At 34.4% G+C, this 13,207-nt stretch overlaps 1 pseudogene; it reads left to right on the top strand.

Annotated features, from left to right (window-relative positions):
• The first annotated feature begins 379 nt into the window (after nucleotides 1-379).
• LOC129371871 (NLR family CARD domain-containing protein 3-like) lies at nucleotides 380-11,195 on the top strand (annotated as a pseudogene).
• The last annotated feature ends 2,012 nt before the right edge of the window (nucleotides 11,196-13,207 follow it).

Here is a 13,207-nt window from a genome sequence, read left to right as displayed (position 1 = left end):
TAACGAATCTGATCAAAGGAAATCTGCTTCCTGAATCTCATATTTTGATAATTTCTCAACCAATAGGAGTTGATAAGATTCCTCCTGAATATATCAACAAAAACTGTTCAATGTCAAGGTAAGAATATTTATCATCTAAGTCAATTACTCTAAACTTAGCTTTTATAGATTTTTATTGGCTTTATTCAAAAGTTATATGATTACCTCCTTGTACACCTTTGTTTTATCTGATTAGAAACATATGAACAACAGAAGAAGTTGGAGTCATGTATGAGAAAAAGATTTCTCGAAGAAATCACTGATGAAAAAGATGAAATCAGTCACCAGAACAACAGAACATATCATCAGAAGAGAAAATGGTTCTGGAGAAAGAGAAAGTAAACAGAACAATTTTCCAATAGTGAATCAACTTCCTGAGATCTTCAAAGATGTGAAAGGAAAGAAAACTAGAACAGTGATGACCATTGGAGAAGCTGATATAGGAAAATCTTTTCACATGAAAAAATTTATAAAAGAATGGGCTAAAAAGAAAAATGAGAAAAGATCATTTTTCACCTGGATCACAAGTCAATTCTCTAGCCAGGCAAAACCTGCAGAACTTTTGTTTCTTATTAACTTCTCAATACTCAACTCGATAAAAAATAAAAACATTAGTTTCTTTGAGCTTCTTAATCACTTCTACAAGGAGACCAAAGATATCATCATCTCTGACTATTCCCAGTTAAATATTTTATTTATTTTGGATGAACTTGATGCATGTAGAGGTTTAGACTTTGAAAACAGTGAAGTCTTGACTGATATCAGAAAACAAACATCAGTCAATGTGTTACTAAACAAACCTTATCAGAGGAAACCTGCTGCCAGAGGCCAAGATCTGGATAACCTCTCGGCCTCCAGCTGCTGAGAAAATCCCTGATGGTTTTATTGACAGACTGACAGAAATACGAGGTAAGATCTGCTGATGCAAATTTATATTAAAATTTATAAAGTAATTAACCATGCATCTTTTCAAAATTAGTTTCAAGGATGGATATTTTCTTTTCCAGAGAGCTATGTATGTATACTAAATAAGTCTGAACAAAATTACTGTGTATTGCTTTGGGTTATAAAACTAACTCAGAAACTGACACTTAATATATTAAAAGTGAAGAAAGTTAATAAAAACCAAGATGAAAAATATATTTAGAAAAGCATCAGTTTCACTCTACACATGACAGATTAAACAAACAATAACTAACAGGCAAATGTGAAAAAAAAATGTAATTCTGAAAGAAATGTATGTAAACTGTAAAACCCAAGTCAAGTTAAAACAAATGAATTGGTAAAACTGATTGCATAAATTGATTTAAGTTTTGTAACTAAACTATTTTAGTTTATTTTATAATGTGATTACAATCCAAGGAACCCAAAGCAATTAGGATAAGGAACTCAAATACATTTATTAACTCATTTTATTTGGTTTGTTGCAACTTAAATCATTAACTATGTTAGAGAAAAATGCTCTTTTTATTTATACATATGTATGTATGTTTATATTAAAATTAAGTCATATTAGCTTCTTATTTAAACAACTTAGATCCATCCATTCAATATCTGTTCACCCTTGACCCAAATGCGGTCGGGAGTTGCTGGTGCCTATCTCCAGCTGCGTTCTGGACAAAAATCATGCACATACACACTCACATCTAGGGAGAATTTAGAAAGACTAATCAACCTAACAGTCATGTTTTTTGGACCCGGAGAGAATTTACGCTTGCACAAGAAGAACATGCAAACTCTGTGCAGAAAGACCCCAGGTTGGGAATCGAACCCAGGACCTTCTTAGTGCAAGGCAACAGTCATACCAACTGTGCCACTGTGCAACCCCAACTTAGATCTCTACTTGAGTTATTCAGTCCAATTGCACAAAACTGCACAAATCAGGGTGGAGCTTCAGGAGCCCTTGGGGGTCAGTTCCCTAGGGAGAAATGACCCCTCAGGGAAGTGTTCCAGCACAACCCTGGAAAGGTCCATATATGTCCAGATGGGAGGCAAATTTGGCAGATATATATATATATATATATATATATATTATATATATATATATATATATATATATATATATATATATATATATATATATATATATATATAAAATATAGCACAACATTGGTGCGCAAATTTACAAGTGAATGGCCAATATTGTCTCCAAATGTATTCTGGGTAAAACTTGTTTCAACCTTCAAATTTCAGCACAACAAATACTCATTCACAAATACACATAAATATTTTGTATCACAAAGACAAATAAGTAAATTTCAGTAGCTATTTGTGCATCACTGTAGTTATATTTTTTTAACAAAAATACCCACAACAAAATAATTTAATTGTTGGGTTGACTTTTTTTGCAGTTATGCTTAGTTAAAGCTGTTGTGTTTTCTTGTTTTGTAGTTGTGTTTTTTATAGTTTTTTGTAATTGTGTTTATTTATTTATTTATTTATGGGACTAGTTGCACATCAGGGCCACCATAATTTAGAGTCGTAAATAGTTTACACAAAAGTCTGACTGCAGCTACATTTAATGAGTAGTATAAAGGGTCACACAAAAAAGAGAGACTTAATACATGCTACTAAGAAATGGTTGCTAAAACTATATTAAATAAAACTGATTAAAAGCCTTAAATTAAATGGTTGCCTCTTGGTTTTTGTGACGGACCGAGTTAAAACAGGAAGAGTCACAGAATATATTTAGAAAACTGGATATATTTGTATATATTCAGTCATCTTTTGTCATTTATGAAAATCATAAATGACAAAAGATAAACTGAGCTCATAAAAGAGGTCAAAGAAACAAAACTGAACTCAGGCAAAACATGTAAACAAACCAGCTGCACAAACAAGCATAACTGACCTAACAAAGAAATGACACACAGGGGTTTATATACTGGCTGATCAGACCAAGACACAATAATTGTAATTATAATTGTAACTAAAAAGAATACAATTACAATGACACAAAAACAAATAACAGTACAGCTAAGTTTGGCTAAACTTAAGAGCCAAAAATGAAAATATTAAACTTTAAATACTAATGTTTACTCAAATACAAAACTTATCTAAACAAAAAACTGCCACATCCCCTGTCAGCAGGAAACTAGTGGTGTAATCCAATCAGCACTTAATCTTCCTGAGCCTTGGCCCCCATCTTTTGTCAACATCAGGGTGTGGCCATGGATTTGGCCATCACAGTTTCCAAAGGGTAATGGTCATCAGTTTACCAAAGTATACTCCAAATCTCATGCACTGCAATATTGTTGTGTCTAAAATTGCAAATGTTGCTGATAAAACTCTCCTCTTCATGAATCCAGTAATATTTCAGCAAGACAAATTGCAACATGCATTAAAGGCACCAATTAAAATTGACGAGATGTATATCTGCACTCCCAAATAAAGCCTAGGCGTAAATTCAAGCTGGAAGACTCTTTAGCTCCACCCGCAGCTTTCAGTAGGTGCATCCCGCTAATCACTGACGACCTATCATCGCTGGACCTAGCCATGTCGCAGCCAATCACCGACCACGCCCCAGTTCATAAGGACGTCCATCCAAGGTGTCTTCCGTTTCGCTGCTGCGCTCAACCTACCTCCACCCCTTCTCCACCTCCACCTGCAGGCTCCCAGGCATACTCATTCACTGACCTCCACCAACAGGTCGGGTCCCGGGGGATGACATTCCTATCAGCATCGGGAATGCTCATCCGAGCTTATCGCGTCAGCTCGATGTCCTTATACGGGGCCCGAGCGCCAAAGACCTAATTAACTTTTCTAATCGCTTTCATTCTCATCTGAGTCTCTCCAGATTGAATTGCTCTTTCAATTCTCACAGAACTGGCCTGAGTCTATATAGATGTGTATTTCCAGCACCTATTTCTAAGCTAGGCAGACTGTTGAGTTTCAGCACCAACAGCTTTAGATGTTTGTTTCTTAAAGGTTGGAAGATTAAATGCAGAGCGGTTCCTTCATGCAAAAGTCGATGTCACATTAATAGTAGAATCTTATAAAACACAAATATGAAGTTACTGTGGAAAAAAAAATCTAATCTGTGTGGAACAGATCAGGCTTGAGACTCTAGCAAAGAGCAAAATTCTTCTGTTTCTCTGTCGTTTGCAAACGGGGAACACACAGCAACTACAGTACAACAGCTGTACCTACAATGACCTCTGACTTGGAGCTGCAAGCTCTCACAATATATAGGATTCTTTACACAACATGGTCACTCCCTGGTTTAATGCACAGTCAGTCGCCACAGGGTGGACAGGATGCAACCTCTTCCTTACTGAAAGGTCAGTTAATTATTTAGTTGACAAAAATCTTCTTGTTCAAAATATGGGAGTTTCCAAAACTTAGGATGCTAATGGAACAATTTTACATACCAACAACATTGTAAGACCTCATACGTACTCGTGAGCTTCTAACATTCAATGGAGACATTTGTTAGACTTTAGGGCTTATTCCATCTTACTGTATTTACCTAAACTATCTGTTATCTGTTAACAAACTTTGGCGCCTTATTTTAGTCACTGACAGCCTACTGGAACTTTTCCAAGGAGAGGTCAAAAGGAAACCTATCTAACTGATTCTTCAGAGACTCCTTGACCTACATGGTTTAACAGACTGAACAATACTAGTTAAATGACTAAAGAATTAAAATAAAATTCTTAAAAGAAATAATAACACAATTTTTACTTCACATTACAACATGTCTCCTGTTTATCGGTCCACACAACATAAATGAGCACTTTGCATATCAGGTACTTTCCTGGTGCATTCACTGACAATCTACACCATAAAATGTATAAGCACTGGTATATAATTACAACTCATGATTTTAATTCAACACATGGCAGCAAGAACTTTCCTTGACAAAATCTATGATCCCAAGTAGATTTTGAATTATCTGCAGTAACATCTGTAGTTTTTTATTTATTTATTTTTTATACTCTTTATTTAACACTTTTTATTACAAAGAAATATATAACACACACATCTTGGGGTGTTGATTCATAGTTGAATAGGAAGAGAGAAAAAAAACATTGCAAGAAACATTACTCCTGGTTATGCTTCCTTGTTCTTGTATGTCAGCCATTTAGACCACCATTTGTTGTAAGAATGTCCTTTTATATGTAATATCTGTAGTTTAAGTCTTAGTCTGCTGTGTGCTTGGATATTTACTACATAAAACCCCATTAAACAAAAAATTGCACAAGTTTAGTTTTTACCGCACATTCCTTTGTCACTCAGGAGCAGGTCATTTTGTGATAAGTAGTTTTTTTTTATTGTGTGTCTTTTTTTATTTATGTCAAAAAAATATTTCATATACAATTGTTTCCAAACTATTTAATCTATATTTTCTGTTTATTTATATTTTATTTTTTCAGAGAAGCCTCATATCACAAGTCAAAAAAAACTCAAAAGTGAACTAAAAAATCAATTCACCAGTGTGTCTGAAGGGATTGATGGACAGAAGACCTCAGCTCTTCTCAAAGAGGTTTTCACTGACCTCTACATCACAGAAGGGGAGCGTGCTCAGAATGAAGCCATGGAGATTCAGGATGCAAAGTTCAAGACGACAAATGAAGAAACATCTATTAAATACTGTAACATCTTCAAACCTGCAAATAGTGATCAAAACATTAAGACTGTGCTCACCGTTGGAGTGGCAGGAATAGGAAAAACATTTGCCTCAATGAAGTACATACTTGACTGGGCAGAGAGCAAAGAGACAGAAAACATACTTGACTGCGCAGAGAGCGAAGCAACAGAAAACATACTTGACTGCGCAGAGAGCAAAGTGACAGAAAACATTTTTTTCATTTTTCCACTTCCATTCCGAGAGCTAAATCTGAGAGCAGATAAAGAATGCAGTCTAGAAGATCTGATTCATCAGTTTTTCCCAGCAATGAAGTCCTCTGAAATAACTGATTATGACAAATTCAAGATTCTGATTGTTCTGGATGGTTTTGATGAATGTCGTCTTGATCTTGAGTTCAATGAAACAAAAAAATTGAGTGATGTCACAACACCAACCTCGATAAATGGTCTGTTGTCAAATCTTGTCCTTGGAAATTTGCTCCCTAAAGCTCAAATCTGGATCACTTCTCGACCTGCAGCATCCAACAACATTCCTCCAGAAAAAGTTGATCGAATGACAGAAGTGAGAGGATTTAATGATGAGCAAAAGGAAAAGTATTTCATGAAACGATTCAATGATGAGAAAGTGGCTAAAACAATCCTGTCATATGTGAAGAAATCAAGAATTCTTAACATAATGTGCCACATCCCTATTTTCTGTTTCATCACATCAAAAGTTTTGGAGGACTTTGTTGAAAGAAATCAAGAAGATGGACTGCCAAAAACTCTGACTGACATGTACACACATTTCCTTTTGCTCCAGCACAGACAGACAAAAGCAAAATACAACACAGATCAGTCAACCTCTGAAATCTCTGAAATCTCTGAAATCTTTGAAATCTCTGAAACCTCTGAAATCTTTGAAACTCTGAAATCTCTGAAATCTTTGAAACTCTGAAACCTCTGAAATCTCTGAAACCTCTGAAACCTCTGAAATCTCTGAAATCTCTGAAACCTCTGAAACCTCTGAAATCTCTGAAATCTCTGAAATCTTTGAAAACTCTGAAACCTCTGAAACCTCTGAAATCTCTGAAATCTCTGAAATCTCTGAAATCTCTGGAACCTCTGGAACCTCTGGAAGCTCTGGAACCTATGAAACCGTTAAAACCTCTGGAACAGAAACACCCTGTGATAAAACTAATGATGAAACAATCATGTCTTTGGGGAAACTTGCTTTCAAAGGGCTGAAGGAGAAGAACCTTCTCTTTAGTGAGGAAGACTTGACCAGTTATGGGACTGATGTAACCAAAGCTGCTGTTTTCTCTGGGTTGTTAACTCAGATCAAAAGAGAAAATCACGAGCTTTACCCTCAGAATATGTTTTGCTTTGTCCATAAAAGCATTCAAGAGTACATGGCAGCTCTCCATGTCTTCCACTCATTTAAAAACAAAGGGGAAAATGTGTTCATAGAATCAACTTCAGCATCCTCAGACCCAATTGCCTCAGAGTTTTATAAGAATGCAGTGGACATGGCTTTTGAGAATGAAAATGGGGACTGGGACATGTTCCTTCGCTTCCTAGTGGGTCTCTCTGTGGAATCTAATCAGGATTTACTTCAAGATCTGATTGATAAGAGTGAAAAACACAAAGACGTTAGTAAGAAAGCAGCAGATTACATCAAGAAGAAGATCAGAGAGAACAGTGACCCAGAGAAAAACCTTAATCTTTTCTACTGTCTTAATGAGCTGAATGACCAAACCCTTGTTCAGGAAATTAAAAATTATCTTAAATCAGAAGAAAAACCTTTTGAAACTTTCACTGCTTCTCAGTGGTCAGCTTTAACCTTTGTGCTGCTGACATCAGATCAAAACCTTGACGTGTTTGATCTTAAGAAATACCTGAAATCAGAGAAAGTTCTTCTGGGATTGATGCCAGTGGTCAAAGTCTCAGAGACTACTTTGTAAGTATTTTTATAAAACAGCTACTTTTACATTTATTACTATTTACTTTTAAGGCTATCATAAATCAATGTCTTCATACAAATGCCATACTTCCATCAGTTTGAACATTGATGAAACAAACTCACTCAATCATAATCTTCACCTCTTCAATAAGAAAAAGCTGTAAAATATTATTGTAAAAATACTCTAAAGTTGCTTCCAAGTAGTGTTAACTATAGTTTACTAGTTCAAAACAATGCTCCATCTTACTTTCTTCATTGTAATCAAAGTATTAAATTACACATCAGAATTGGGCTTTTGCCATTTTGTTCCTTTACTGTGATCCTTTGTTATTTTAGAAGAAAATCACACATGGGTTTTTCAATTTAACTTTAATGTTTTCATGAATCTTTCTACAGACTGAGTTGGTGTGAGCTCTCTGAAGAATCTTGTGACGGTCTGACATCATCAGTGCTGACCAAACCATCCTCAAACCTCACAGTGCTGGACATGAGTCATAATGATTTACTGGATGCTGGAGTGATGCGACTTGCTGATGGGTTGAAACATGTGAACTGTAAACTAGAGACTCTCAAGTAGGTTTTTATTAATGAAAGTAATATATTAACCAGTGTTATAGTTAGAAACTGTTTTGAGTTTATAAATTGGTTTGTCCCAAGACTTAAGGTTATTCTATGTGTTCGCAATTCTTGTTAGTGTTAAGTGTCAATAAAATACAACAGTACTGAGAAAGTGGTACTGAGAATGATAAAACTAAAGTTGAATGTATAAATTAAATAATTTGAAAGTTTTCCCTTAAGGGTGACGGTGGCTCAACCTATCAGTTCCTATTCTGGAACCAGTAGGTTTCCAGTTTAAACACCATTGTGTTGTGGTTGTGGTAAAGACATTTCACCTGACTTTCCTTCTGGTGGTCAGAGGGCCTGATGGCTGTGGTTCATGGCAGCTTCTCCTCTGTCAGACAGTTTCAGGGAGGCTGTGGCTACAATCTAGTAGCTCGCTACCACTGGAGTGGAATGTGTGTGTGAATGATCAAATGTGGTGTGAAACACTTTGGGATCCTATGAAATTGATAAAGTGCTAGGCAAGTTCAGGCCTTTTCCATTTAAACCATAATTGAGTTTTACACAATTATATTCAAAGATTATTAAATGTCACATTGGAATCAATGTATGAGAAAATAATGGATTTATTATCAAAAATAAGCTGCAATATATTCTAATGTTTTAAGACACCATATTTTGGACTCTCATTATTTGTAGGCCATAACCTTCAAAATTACAATGAATTATTTCTATTCTTTGCAATTAATCTATATATCATACATACAGTATAAAATACTGGACTTTTATATCAGTCAAATTTTGCTGAGCTCTATTCTAATCCAAAATTGTGTCTTTGTGCAGGTTGGCAGGATGTCAGGTGACAGAGAAAGGCTGCATTTCTCTGGCTGAAGCTATTGAGTCCCATCAAAACTCATCTCTGAAACACTTGGACCTGAGTTACAATCATCCTGGAGACAATGGCATGAGGGCTCTCAATGCAATAGTTGAGGATCCAAGCACAAATCTTGAGACAGTGAAGTGAGTAAATAAATCTGACATTACTTAGTGCTATTATTAGAAATCTAGCTTATTTTAATGATGCACCATGTCTGAGTACAGCCTTTGTAAAAGCATTCAGGTATTTATGAGGGATCTCACCATCATTTGTTTGTTAGGCTTGACTAAATAATAAATGTTATAGTCCAAGAGCTGGAATTAAACTTAATGCACACAGTGTGTGGTGAATAAGATAATAAGCTTTCATAAGTAGTAATGAACTATTATCCAATTTTTTTCCAAAATAAAATGAATCTTTCTTGTCTTACTGTGCACAGCTTCAACCATGGAGGACAATGTCGACTAAAACCTGGTTGGAGGAAATGTAAGCTGTTTTTTCCCCTCAACACTTTAACATTTTTGTATTACAAGATAAAACATGTTTATCTGAAAATGAAAGTTAGAACTTCATCATCTCAAGGGTATTTAACAGGCAATTAAGATAACATGATTTATATATAAGGAAATCCCAAAATACTTAAATACTCATAATTCTCCAAATTTAGCAGATATAATATTTAAATTTATGGATTCATTATGGTAAACACAGTTCACATTCTGAAACTGTCCATGTTTAAATTTCCACAAAGCTTACTTAATTTTCTTCTTGAACACTTTCAGATGGTGCAGATCTTATGTTCGATAAGAACTCAGCAAGCAGACGGCTTGTTCTGAATGAAAATAGCAAAAAAGTAGAAACTAATAATGATGTCAAGAAAATGGAAATGCGAAATACAAGTGATGAACGATTCAGGAGGACCCAGGTATTTTGTGATGAAGGCCTGAAACGACTTTGTTACTGGGAAGTGGAATGGAAAGGTGTGGTGGGAATTGCTGTGGCATATAAAGATGTGGGTAGAAGCTGGGACCGTGATGGTGGTCTGGGATGCAATGACAAGTCCTGGAGTTTGCTCTGCTCCAAAACCAAGACCAAGACTGGTACAAAGCCTTGCATAAAAACACAAAAAAAGAAATCAAAGTCCCTACATGCAACAAAATAGGTGTGTTTCTTGACTGGGAGGGAGGAACTCTAAGTTACTACAATATAATGTCAGAGGAGTGGAGCTTGATTCATACTTTTAGAGCAAAATTCACTGCAGAGCTGTTTCCAGCCTTCTGGTTTGAGAAAGGTTCTGTGACTTTGTGTGACCTGTAGATTTATGAGTGCACAAGTTAAAAAGGCTGTAAGCACTTAGAGTGGTATGAAAAGGTGTTTGCCCCTTTCTGATTTCATTTTGTTGCATATTTGTTACACTTCAGGGTTTCAAAACATTAAAAATACATATTAGTCAAAGACAACACAATTAGAAAATTGAGTTTTTAAATACATCTTTATTATTTGGACCTGGTGAGGTCATCTTTTTGCAATATCTTTGTGATAAGTTTTTATCACTTTATATTCTTGGAATTCCTCAAAAACATGTTATTGTTATTATGCAATTAAAATTTTTAATTTATTTTTTACACATTTTAAGAAATAGCATGTTTTATATCACCATAAGTGGGTTGAAAATGACCCACATCCATTTCCTATGGAATTTAATGGAGATCTTTGTTTCTGACAGTCAGGAAAACATTTTTTGTGAACCTTACACACCGAGTCCTAAGTGTCACCCCTGAATAGTAATACTTTACAAACCAAACAAAAATAAGACTTCTTTATAATATACTTTGATCAAAGAAATGTGTTTTATGTTTGTGGTTAATGGGAGGTGTGAACTAACTCTGAAGGCTAAGTAAATTTAGACTGCATATTTTGTATTATGTGAAATATTATTTCGTCTGCATTTGATCTCACTGTTTAGACAGACTTTCATGTTTTTATTTTAAACCAATAACATTAAAAGTTAACTAACTGTTTTTATTACTTCTGAATTTGCCATTTTCAACGTTATCAAATACAAGCCTGCTATATGAACAATTTGATGAAATCCAGAATCTTTTTATTGTATTTTGTATTCTGTATTGAAAACAAAAATTGCTGATTGAAAAAAATGACATTTAACTTTTTTTTTCTTTGCTTAAGAAAACATGTATTAAAAAAAATCTAAAATGTTTTAATCAATTTTTTTTTACTTGTTCAGAGATAAAAAAAAATTACTATCTTTTTGTATAAAATAATTTCAGATACTATTTGAAAATACAAACATGTGCTATGTACAGTTAGTAATTAATTATTTTATACAAAGCCCTGTTTATATGTGTATTTGTGTGTATTTTAGAACAATAAAATTATCCAGGCACTGGATACCTAAAAAATGTAGCTGTCTAAAAAAAACATTTTCTATTCTGATTATCTCTATGTCCACAAATAGATGATTATTCCCTGTAGCATATATGTGGTTGTGGGACTGCAAATACTATTTGGACTCTCCAAATAGATTTGGACTTTTCCCTACAACCATGAATTTTTCACCATCAAGAACAATGGATGATTCATCCATTTTTCTTTGCTGCAAACTGTTCTCTTTGTATTTTCTGTGTTGATAGCAAATAGCCCTATGTCAATGTGACAGTAATGTTATATTTTATTTCATTTTATTGTGAGATACTGAATAACTTGAGTAGTTATTAGAGTTTCTCAGCAGTTGCTATGTCAGACTTGAAACTGGTACGATGCTGGATTTTTCCTTCAGTCTCCAGCTATGGGAAACCTCACTGTGACAACAGACTCCCTGCAGAGCAAACCAAATCACAGATTGCCCTTCTAATTATAGCAAATGTTTGCATTTCAATGTGAAGTATTATATGTAACATCTATAAACAGAATCATTATTCTTGCTTGGATCACTTTCCACAAACTTTGCAGCTATCATCCAAGTACCAGCTTTTGGTTCAAAAAGGAACCCAGATGAGATTGAATTTGGACCTATTAGGCAACTGTGACGTTTATTGCATGCACGATCTGTGAGTGTTTGTGTGTTCTGCGCTTGACTGATTGCCTCTTTGGTGAAAAGATTTGTCACTCAGCAGGGGGAGCATGGTCAAAACACACAGACAATTAAAATAAAGGAAAGTTTAGTTGTGAGGGCAAGAAAAAGAAAAAATAATGGGAATGGAGAGAAAGTGCTGCTGGTTATGGATAGCATGAACTGAACAGAGGAGTGTTTGGGTTGCTGACATGATGGGAAACGTTGAATATCTGAACTGAAAATAAAAGAGTGTGAACATATCACAATGCATTTGTTTTTGTGCTTGTGAACATGTCTAAATGTGATTTCTAATCTTGAGTGACAGGATTAAACACACAACAAAAACCTTTAACATCCAAGAGTCTATGTGTCTGAGTTAAAGCCAAATTGTTCAAGAAAATTTGAACAACAGTAAGATAACTTGCTAATATTTCAAACAAGATGCAGGGAATGAGACGAGATAGATAGATAGATAGATAGATAGATAGATAGATAGATAGATAGATAGATAGATAGATAGATAGATAGATAGATAGATAGATAGATAGATAGATAGATAGATAGATAGATAGATAGATAGATAGATAGATAGATAGATAGATAGATAGATAGATAGATAGATAGATAGATAGATAGATAGATAGATAGATAGATAGAAAGGCAAGTGAAAATACAGTAGGTAAAGAAATACTGAAAGATCAAAATGCAAATATATTTGTAATATTTTTATTGACATTTATTGACATGAAAATGAAAAAATCCAAACATAATTGTATGATCTCATCTTCTTACACATAAAATCAGTGAGAACAAACTAAGAGAGAGGGCAGGTCATTATCTTTTAACCAAACCAAATTAATTAATATTATACCGGGAATGAGGTGAGCAAATAAGGTTTCCAAGATTTTTTTTCTTTTAATGAGATTTTCAAAAAAAAAGAGAGGATTAGTGTGAGAAATTAACCCAGTTTTCAAATTGCACAACTAAGATTCAAAAAAAAAATCATGTTTGATTTTTTTGAGACTTGTAAAAACTTATCATTTGTATCATGTTTTTTATTTTATTTCTAAAAGATAAAACAACCAACTAAATCAAAAACTGCATTTAAAATCACTGAGCACACTGT

The sequence above is a fragment of the Poeciliopsis prolifica genome, unplaced genomic scaffold (genome assembly GCF_027474105.1).
Source record: "Poeciliopsis prolifica strain line A6 unplaced genomic scaffold, Auburn_PproV2 SCAFFOLD027, whole genome shotgun sequence".
NCBI classification, from domain to species: Eukaryota; Metazoa; Chordata; class Actinopteri; order Cyprinodontiformes; family Poeciliidae; genus Poeciliopsis; species Poeciliopsis prolifica.
The sequence above is the reverse complement of the archived record's forward strand: the minus strand, read 5'-3'. Positions and strand labels throughout refer to the sequence as shown.